Raw genomic sequence first — 10,418 nt, 5'->3', positions numbered from 1 at the left:
AGCTATTCCGATAGTTATTCCGATAGCTTTTCCGATATGGATTTCCACTCGAGCTCCGAAATCAGTGTAACCGTAATGAGTCAATCAATTAGCCATCATTTATTCTAGATGAAATAGAGATGGGTTCGTAGTCAGATTAATCAATGGAGACGCGAAGAAGGCGATCCTTTTCACCAACCGAATTCACCTCTTGACAATGAACCTGAAGCGTTTATCGGCGAACCTATTCGAGACACCATTTTCTCTCTCATTTCCAGAGTATCTCGTCACGATTATATACTATCTCAGAATCTAAACCTCATTCATCCGCTCGACCGAACCGACAATCATCCTGGTATAATAGAAGAAGTCAACGAGCTTCGCGCCCGAGTTGTAGCCTTGTAAAATATGGTGCAAAACATACCAGCTTCAGCAACATCACCGACACCAACAGTACCATCAGTAGCAACATCTGTACCATCAACACCACACGCTTCAACATCTCATTCTGTACCTCGAGTATAATTATCGTTCCATGAATCGTTCTACATGGCGATTATGTAATCTCTAATGTTTTAGAGATTATATATTCTTATTTTAACGGTAAATCAAATGAGTCTAATATCATATTGACTCATTAAATCCATGATAACATCTGAAGAAAATATATAGGTATATATATTTTCATAAAGATTGTAATTAAAAATTTTATTGTACAAACTGTTAATGGTGAAAATATTTTAACGGGTAGGTAATACCCGAGGAATATTTAGATTTCGCATTAATAAGTTACACTGTACATTCTTCGAATCTGATTCAACAGTCATTTACTATCCTACTTACATCCACAGATAGACGTATCCGTTCACCAAAGAATACCTATTTTCACTCAAATTCAATTTCATATTTGGATTTTGATCTATCAGAATCCAACAAGTGGCATAATGAAGAAAACATTTGACAAAATAAAATTTGTTAGAAACAAACAAATTAACTATGAGAAATTTTGTTAAGAATCCACGCTAATTGTTCCCAGCTAACTGATTAAACTTTATTTATCGCAATTTAATTATCGCAATTTACATTCTCGCAATTTTATTTATCGTCATTTAATTTCTGTTATTTACTTTACGCACTTTATTTATCGTTAATTAATTTTTGTTATGTATTTTACGCACTTTAAATATTGGGACACATATACAAGGTTTTGACATATCATATCGACGCATCTATATATATTATTTGGAATAACCATAGACACTCTATATGCAGTAATGATCGAGTTCTCTATACAGGGTTGAGGTTGATTTTATAATAATATATATACTTTGAGTTGTGATCGAGTCTGAGACATATACGGGTCACGACACGTATTAATTAATTCGAATATAATATATTAAACTATATATGAATTACTGGACTGTTACCTGTGAATTACCGATTTTAGACTAATGACATTGGACAATTAAAATGAATTAAAATATTGATCATAACATATGAAACTAAACAATTCTTCAAGTTTGCCACTTGATTTTATCTCAAACCTCATTTGTATCTTGATGATTACGATCTACGTTCAAACCTTTCATGATTCTTGAAAACACCTCAATCGGGAGGATAAATCAACCGCACTCCATCTACGGAAGAAAATATTTACGCATATAGTTATGCACCTGAAAAATTCTCAGAACCTGTATAAACGTTTAACACGTATTTGTGCAAGCTCCTTTGGCGTTGTTATCACCGAAAATAACTCTGCAATTCCTTTCCAAATTAGCCAATTTTGTCACAGCTTCGGTAATTCAACTTCGACTTTTCATTCGAAGTAACCTTACTATAAATCCTGATATATACGATTACCCTTTTAATACCGGAGAATTCCTTTATATTCCACCATATTACCTGGAGATGTACCAGCAACCTCGTTGCTTCTTGACTTAAATCTCTAAGACAAATCATTATATTTATTCATTGAAACCCTATCATATACTCATCCACATCTTGTAACGAGAACTGCCATACCAATTACCGGGAATCAGCAATCAGTACTTTGAAAACTCACATCATATCTACATCAACAGTTATATGTATGACATTTATCGCTTAGAATTATGATCTCTCATTCTGAAATTCTGAAATGCACTCAGTCACAAATCAATACTCTGAATATTGAAAAAGCTGAATGAAGCAGTAGAAACCATAGACAACTATAAACGCCCTTAATCATCGGAATTTTGATGATAAAGAATAGTATGTTGGAAAAGCTCAGAAAGGTTGGAAATGGAAAACGGATTGAGCTAACCACGAAGGAGATCAAGGACAAATACAAGGACCATACCATATATTCAAAGAATCCAGATAATTCTGGATCCGATGAAACCTTCAATGAATATTTTGCTCCGTACTCATGTTAAAATCTTGCGGAAAAATCTTCCTCATCAACCATCGAACTTAGAAATTCCAAAATATCATCATCAATATCTTCGATATTTCTGAGGATATTTTCATAAATATTCTCGTCCGAAAGTATATACCTCCTTATGCTTTCTGTGTATCATTATATTGGAAACATTCAATAGAAAATTTAGTACCGAAAAGCAGATTATGCGAAACTAGGGAGAAAGCCGTGGACAAATCACAAAGAATAAGTTTGACTTCAACGAATCCAAATGATTCAATGTCTGCTAAAGTCTTTAGTGAATATCTTGCTCCTTACTCTAAACCCTTGTAGCTAATAGTTTATATCATCCTCTTATCTTAGATATTCCGAGATATTATTGTATCTTTCATTATAAATATCCTCGATATTTCTGAATATATTTTTATAACTAATACTATCTGAAATCATTTATCTCTTCGTGCTATCAGTGTTACATCATATAGAAACTGTTAGTTTCTATATTCTGAAAATTTTCGAGCTTATAATATGAATGTTATTGAAGTAATGTTGGGAACTGATGCATGAGTTAGTATAATATAATGACACTTGATCAACGTGATTATATTACAGTAAGTCATGCTGAGTTCTAATGGGACATGATGGTTCACAGTAGATCATACCACCATCATGTGTCATGTTACATAACTCTTTCATTCTAATTAACTTCTGAACATATCAAGAAAGTATATTCTTGATAGCTCTATTCTCAATGATTCTGGTAATTTGACGAATCAAATCGTGCTATTACGTTCTTTCTTGATTATAACATTAAATTCATTCGAAACTCCATATTTACAAATTCTAGACCATTACTCGTTTTACTAGAGATCGAGAGGAGATTAAAAAGACGAAGAGCTCCGAGACATAAAGGAAGATATAAAACTCGACAACAACACTGAAATTACAATAATTAAAAATTAAAACATCACGACAATTAAAAATTTAAAAGATTACAATCAAACTACTCGTTGTCGTTAATTGTCATCTGCAAAGTAGCGTTCACCAGTCATTTCACCATCCGTGAGGTACTCTGGAGACATCGGTATTTCTCTTGATGTCTCAACTGATGTTTCAGCTGATTCATCGAGGTAACGATAACCCAACGTCTCATCATCTTCAAGAACCGCATACAAAGAAATGCGTTTATCGCGATCTTCAATGATATCTTTTATAAAGTACCATTGATCATCGGTACACAGAAAACTTGCCCTACAATCCGCATCATAATCGTCTTTATAAAAGAACACAAACGTGAATTCACACGGAACTTTTTCCTTCAGAAAGGATAGCAAGTCTTGTAAACCAACATCACGAATGTCGATATCTTCAAACGAAATACTGTCGCCCCACTTATATTCCTTCATTTGATTACGAAAATCACCTCTGTAATGAACATTGAATGAAACAATCATTGGGGGGAAGTGTTAACATTTTGCAGTTTGGGGGTGTTTGATTTTGATTTTGAGAAAGGTGGAAATATAAAAGAAATATATGTTTGAGTGTATAAAATGAAGTATATGGTTGGTGTTTTTATAAAGTAAAAGTGACCGTTGGGATAGCCGTTGGAATTTTTTTTTATTTTACTAACGGCTAAAAATTTGGGCAAGTTTTTGGGCGAAGGTGGACGATGCCCGTTGGGACCTCTCTCATGATAGTTTCATTCGTGCTCTTCGAATAATCGAATTATTTGATCTGTATTATTCTGTAATGATGAAAACTCAATTTATCAACTCATATTCGTCATGAAAACATTTTTATTGTTAGCCATGACCACCTCACTCAAATTTCGGGACGAAATTTCTTTAACGGGTAGGTACTGTGATGACCTGCGAATTTCCGACTAAATTTAAACTTAATCTTTATATGATTTCGATACGATAAGTAAAGTTCGTAATGTTGAGTCTCGAAAACTTTGGAACAGTTTACATGAATGCATTTACCCTTTGACCATTCCCGACGATTCACGAACAATGGTTTGTAAATAAATATGTATATATATAAAAATGTAAGTATTTATAATAATTGAAATTATAAACTATAATTTAAACATTAGAATTAAATACATAAAATGTAATACAAAATAGTTAAGTTACTATGAAAATGATTATATATATATATATATATATATATATATATATATATATATATATATACATGGTTTCTATACCTAATTAACATTTTATGCATATTACTATATATATGAAATATTTAAATATCAAATAATCAATATGTGTTATTATGTGTATCAGATGTTATCAAATACTACATACTTAAATATATGTAATATCAATATGTTAAAAGATAAAATATAATAGCCATATTAATAATAATAGTACCTCATTACAATAAAGATTTATATTAATATCAGTATTAAAAGTATTATAAATATTATTATAAATTTGATACATTAAAATTGTTATAATTATTACTAATATTAGTGTGACTATTATTAATATAATTATCATTATACACGGTGGTAAATTATGATTTTTAGTCATTTTTAATTTCATTATTATTATTAATAACATAATCATAACCATTTTTATAATTATGATTATAATTATCATTATTTATTATCATTAGTATTATTGATATTATTATTAAAATTTGTAACATTATTATTAATATGATTATTTTGATTAGTAATATTTTTATTATTATTTTCTATTATAATAATTTTCAGTATTTTTATTATTATTATTATTAATATATTTATTTATATTTATTAATTATTAACATAAACATTAATTATAAATGAAATTATATAAAGAATCGATTTATGTATGCATCAAAAATCGTACTGTGTTCCTTTCTTTCTTTTTTGCCTTTAACTTTGCCACTAGTCTTAATCCATAGTACATAAAAGTAGAATATAATCTCTAATACAATCAAAATCTGTTATCAATCTCTTTCCCACTTTATTTACTTATTATTAATATTTTTTTCTTCTGTATCTGCTAAATAAGATGTGAACCTCAATTCATATTTAACCTTATCAAATCCAGTTGTGAACGAACGATTAAACTCATCATACATAAGCCATTCAACTCGTCTACTTCATAATTCATTGTAAATTCAGAAGCAGTTTTAAGCAGGAAATGTTAGCAGGAACCCAAACACCCCTGTACGTTTTTTTTTTGTTTTTTTTATTATTCAAAAGTTCAATTTCGTTTAAATTTCCAAAATCTGTAAATGTGGTCCTGTTAGTAATCATCTACTCAATCTACTTACATATTTTCAAGTCTCAATTCACGAAATTGGATTCAAATTTTGAAAGTCAAAGTTAATTTTGAAAAGTCAAACAATTTGTTCATGTTAAAATTCGAGCTAGGTTTGATGTTTTATGTTTAACTGTTAATGCAGATAGTTTCAAATAAAGTTTTAGGATCTTTTTCATTCAGGGTTCATAATCCAAAACATTCTAAAAACTCTAAATCGATTTCAAGTTCATAAACCTTTTTACGGACTGTTCAGCGATTTTTATTTTTTTTTATTTATTCTCTTTAATCCGTTTCTGTGTCTTATTATTGTTATCACAACTGTTAAGTTGTTATTGTTTTAATGGTACATCAGATTAGATAATAACTAATGATTTTGAGTTGGCCGATTGATTGAAGAAGAATGAGAAATAGGAAGAAAAAGAAATATGGGTTTTATAGAAATGATTTCGGTATAAAATCAAAAAAATGGGCACAGCCCGCTGGTTCAAGGTGTTGTCGGTTAAACGAGTGGTCAAGGGTTCGAGCCCTGCAGTTGCCAATTTTTTTTAGAACTGGTTTAAAAGGTAGTCTACTATCATTTTGATTATTATTATTATTATTATGATTATTGTTATGATTATTATTATTAGTTATTAAGATTATAATTATGATTATAGAGTGTTATTGTTATTAGTGTTATTATTATTAAAAGTATTACTAATTACTAATAATACTAGTATTATCATTATATTTACTAAAATCATCATTATAATTATTATTGTAGATATTATCATTACCATTATGATTATGATTATTATTATTATTAGAAAAACAATACAACCTAATATTAATATCATTAATATTAGTATTATTACGATCATAAGAATTATTATTAAGGTTATCATTATTATTACTACTAGCATGATTATCGCTAATATAATATTGTTATTGTTAAAAACTATTATCATAATAATCATTATCACTTTGTTAAAATGAGGAACTAATACATGAATTATTATTAATACTATCAATATCGTTAATTTAAAATTAGTAGGATTATGAAAATAGATTTTTAAAATAAATATATTGTTTTCAAGAAAATTACAAATGAACTATCATTATTATTATTATTATTATTATTATTATTATTATTATTATTATTATTATTATTATTATCACTGATCATTATTAATATTATTACAAATAAATAGTCGTATGTATAAAAATTTCATTCCTATAATATTAGTAACACATATCACCATATATTTTCTTTATATACTGTGTAAGTTATAAAGATATCAATTGATACATAAATATATTTTTATCATATAAAAACCGTAGTATAAATTATTTATTTATTTATTTATTACCTATTATAAAGAAAGATAAATATTAGTATGTATATAATATATATATATATATATATATATATTAAATTTAACTAAATAACATAAAATATAACAAGCATATCATAAATAACAATATATATATATATATATATATATATATATATATATATATATATATATATATATATGTGTGTGTGTGTGTGTGTGTGTGTGTGTGTGTTCGATTACAATTATGTATATTAATAAATATACAAATGATATAGGTTCGTGAATCCGAGGTCAACCTTACACTTGTTCAATGATGTTATATGTATTTTTACTACAAAATACAGTAGGTGAGTTTCATTTGCCTTTTTACCCTTTATATTTTTGGGCTGAGAATACATGCGCAATTTTTATAAATGTTTTACGAAATAGACACAAGTAATCGAAACTACATTATATGGTTGAATTATCGAAATCGAATATGCCCCTTTTTATTAAGTCTGGTAATCTAAGAATTAGAGAACAGACACCCTAATTGACGCGAACTCTAAAGATAGATCTATCGGGCCCAACAAGCCCCATCCAAAGTATCGGATGCTTTAGTACTTCGAAATTTATATCATGTCCGAAGGAGGATCCCGGAATGATGGGGATATTCTTATATGTATATTGTGAATGTCGGTTACCAGGTGTTCAATCCATATTAATGATATTTTTGTCTCTATACATGGGACGTATGTTTATGAGAAATGGAAATATGAAATCTTGTGGTCTATTAAAATTATGAAATGATTATTTATGTTAAACTAATGAACTCACCAACCTTTTGGTTGACACTTTAAAGCATGTTTATTCTCAGGTATGAAAGAAATCTTCCGCTGTGCATTAGCTCATATTAGAGACATTACTTGGAGTCATTCATGGCATATTTCAAAAGACGTTGCATTCGAGTCGTTGAGTTCATCAAGATTATTATTAAGTCAAATATAGTTAGATGTATTATGAAATGGTATGCATGCCGTCAACTTTCGATGTAATGAAAGATTGTCTTTTTAAAACGAATACAATGTTTGTAAATGTATCATATAGAGGTCAAGTACCTCGCGATGTAATCAACTGTTGTGAATCGTTTATAATCGAGATGGACTTCGTCCGGATGGATTAGAACGGGTCTTCACATCACGAACCTATATCAAGTATATATATTAACACTTCTAATTGTAATCGAACAAATTTATATATTAGATTTATATATTATAAATGTTATCTTAGTAAATTAGGTGTTTCATTAGTAACTTAATTAAATGTATTTATTTTGTATACTTTAAAGAAATAAATATATTAATATAGTTTTGATAAGTATATTTTTATGACTCGTTTTATAGTCATATTGATAATAATATTAATAGTAGTATTGATAATAGTAATATAGTTATAATGATAATAATAATAATACTAGTAGTAATAATAATAATAATAATAATAATAATAATAACAATAATGATGATAGTAATAATAGTAATAATAATAATAATAATAAAAATGTAAATTTTTAATAAGGATAAAGATAATAACTTTACTAATAATGTTAAATTTTGATAAAAATGATAGGTTTAATAAAAATGATAACTTTGGTAATTTTAGTTATAATGATATTTTTAATAGAAATGATAATAATAATAATAATTTTAATAATAATAATAAAAATAATAATTTTTGTAAAAATGATAATAAACACAATAGTTTTTAATAATACTCATAATACTTATTTTAATGATAATAATGCAAACTATATTAATGATAATAATAAAAATGATGATATTAATATCAATAATTAATATAACAATAATATCAATAATAATAATAATAATAATAATAATAATAATAATAATAATAATAATAATAATAATAATAATAATAATAATAATAATAATAATAATAATAATAAAGAGTAATAAGTAAACTACCTCAAGGAAGTAGTCCCAAAAACATGCCCAAGTCCGGCCCAAGGAAGCAATAGAGGCACGGCCCAAAACATGCCCAAAACCCGTAAACTTCTTAAACTATTACTCCGTATCAGTTTTTCTTTTATTATCAAGATTTTTATACCTTAAATTAATTTTCTATTTTGACTCGTCATCAATCATAGTAACATATTATTATTATCATACTTTCATATCATCATTATCGATCCTGCCATCATACCCGTAACATCATACATAACCATATTCGAATCATCATCATCATCTTCATAAACAATCATATCACGTTCATCATCCTAATCCTATATTATCGTTATCTACTCGTCACCATCATCGTCTATAATCATCACGTAATAACATCACCTTTCTCATCATCAAACATGTATTATCATCATCATTCATTTTTATAATTAAAATTTGTCATACGATCTTAATTGTTACCATCACTATCTATCTCGCTATTGTGACATTATCAAGTCATCGATTATAATCACAATTATCATCTTGTATATTGTTGTTATCACCAACACTTCATCTTTAACAATTATCAACATAGTCTTCGCGATTATTATAATCATCTTTTATGATCATAATCGCCATTATCACATCGTTAGTACTAAACTTCATCATTCATTATAGTGTTACTTCTACAGTGTACCATCTAACATCATAAACTCACTATCTTCACCATTATTAAATCGTCATCCTTACGTACATCAATGTCGTCATTTTTAACAGGTAGATAAACAGATTACGTAGCTGTAGTTGAAGTTTAATGGGCATGAGATGTTAGTTTCGGCCCAAGGAAGCAATAGAGGCACGGCCCAAAAATCATTTACCCATAATGAAATTTCTCTTAACATAAAGGCCCAACAATAGCCCGACAAATCTTAATATACCTATCAGTTGATAATTTAGTGGGGGTGGGGTACTTGTCGGCCACCATGGAGAAAGAAAAGGAAAAAAATACGCGCATAGCAGCTCAGCAAAATCAGTGACGTGCAGTTGTTTTGGATGGGTACATGAATCATGTAGCAGCAAGCAACAAACCATGGTTCATCATCATTGTAATCGTGTATCATCTACCATCGTTACATCATTATTCTCATAACAACAATAATAATCGTAGATGTATGATGGTTTCAAAAAAAAAACCCAAATAGAAATAGCAGAAGCAACAGTAAGTTAAGTGGGTTTTAGATGATGGTTTGGAGTGTGGTGATCGAACGACATAGTAACAGCCCTCGGTTCTCCTTTTTTTTTCTTCGAATCACAACAGACACATAGGTGATAACCATAATATGGTTTGATGATAAAGGACAGGAAGTGGGAATATATTAGTTGCAGTAGTGGGATGATTGTTTGTGGTGATATTCTAGGTCGAACAACAACAAGAGACACCCAAGTTTTGGGTTTGGTTGTCGGACAAACAAGCAGTATAATATATATTTATATTGATAAAGTGAAGACTTAAAGAAACAAC

This window comes from Rutidosis leptorrhynchoides, chromosome 4, assembly GCF_046630445.1.
Source record: "Rutidosis leptorrhynchoides isolate AG116_Rl617_1_P2 chromosome 4, CSIRO_AGI_Rlap_v1, whole genome shotgun sequence".
Classification (NCBI taxonomy): domain Eukaryota; kingdom Viridiplantae; phylum Streptophyta; class Magnoliopsida; order Asterales; family Asteraceae; genus Rutidosis; species Rutidosis leptorrhynchoides.
This window is presented reverse-complemented; position numbering follows the sequence as displayed.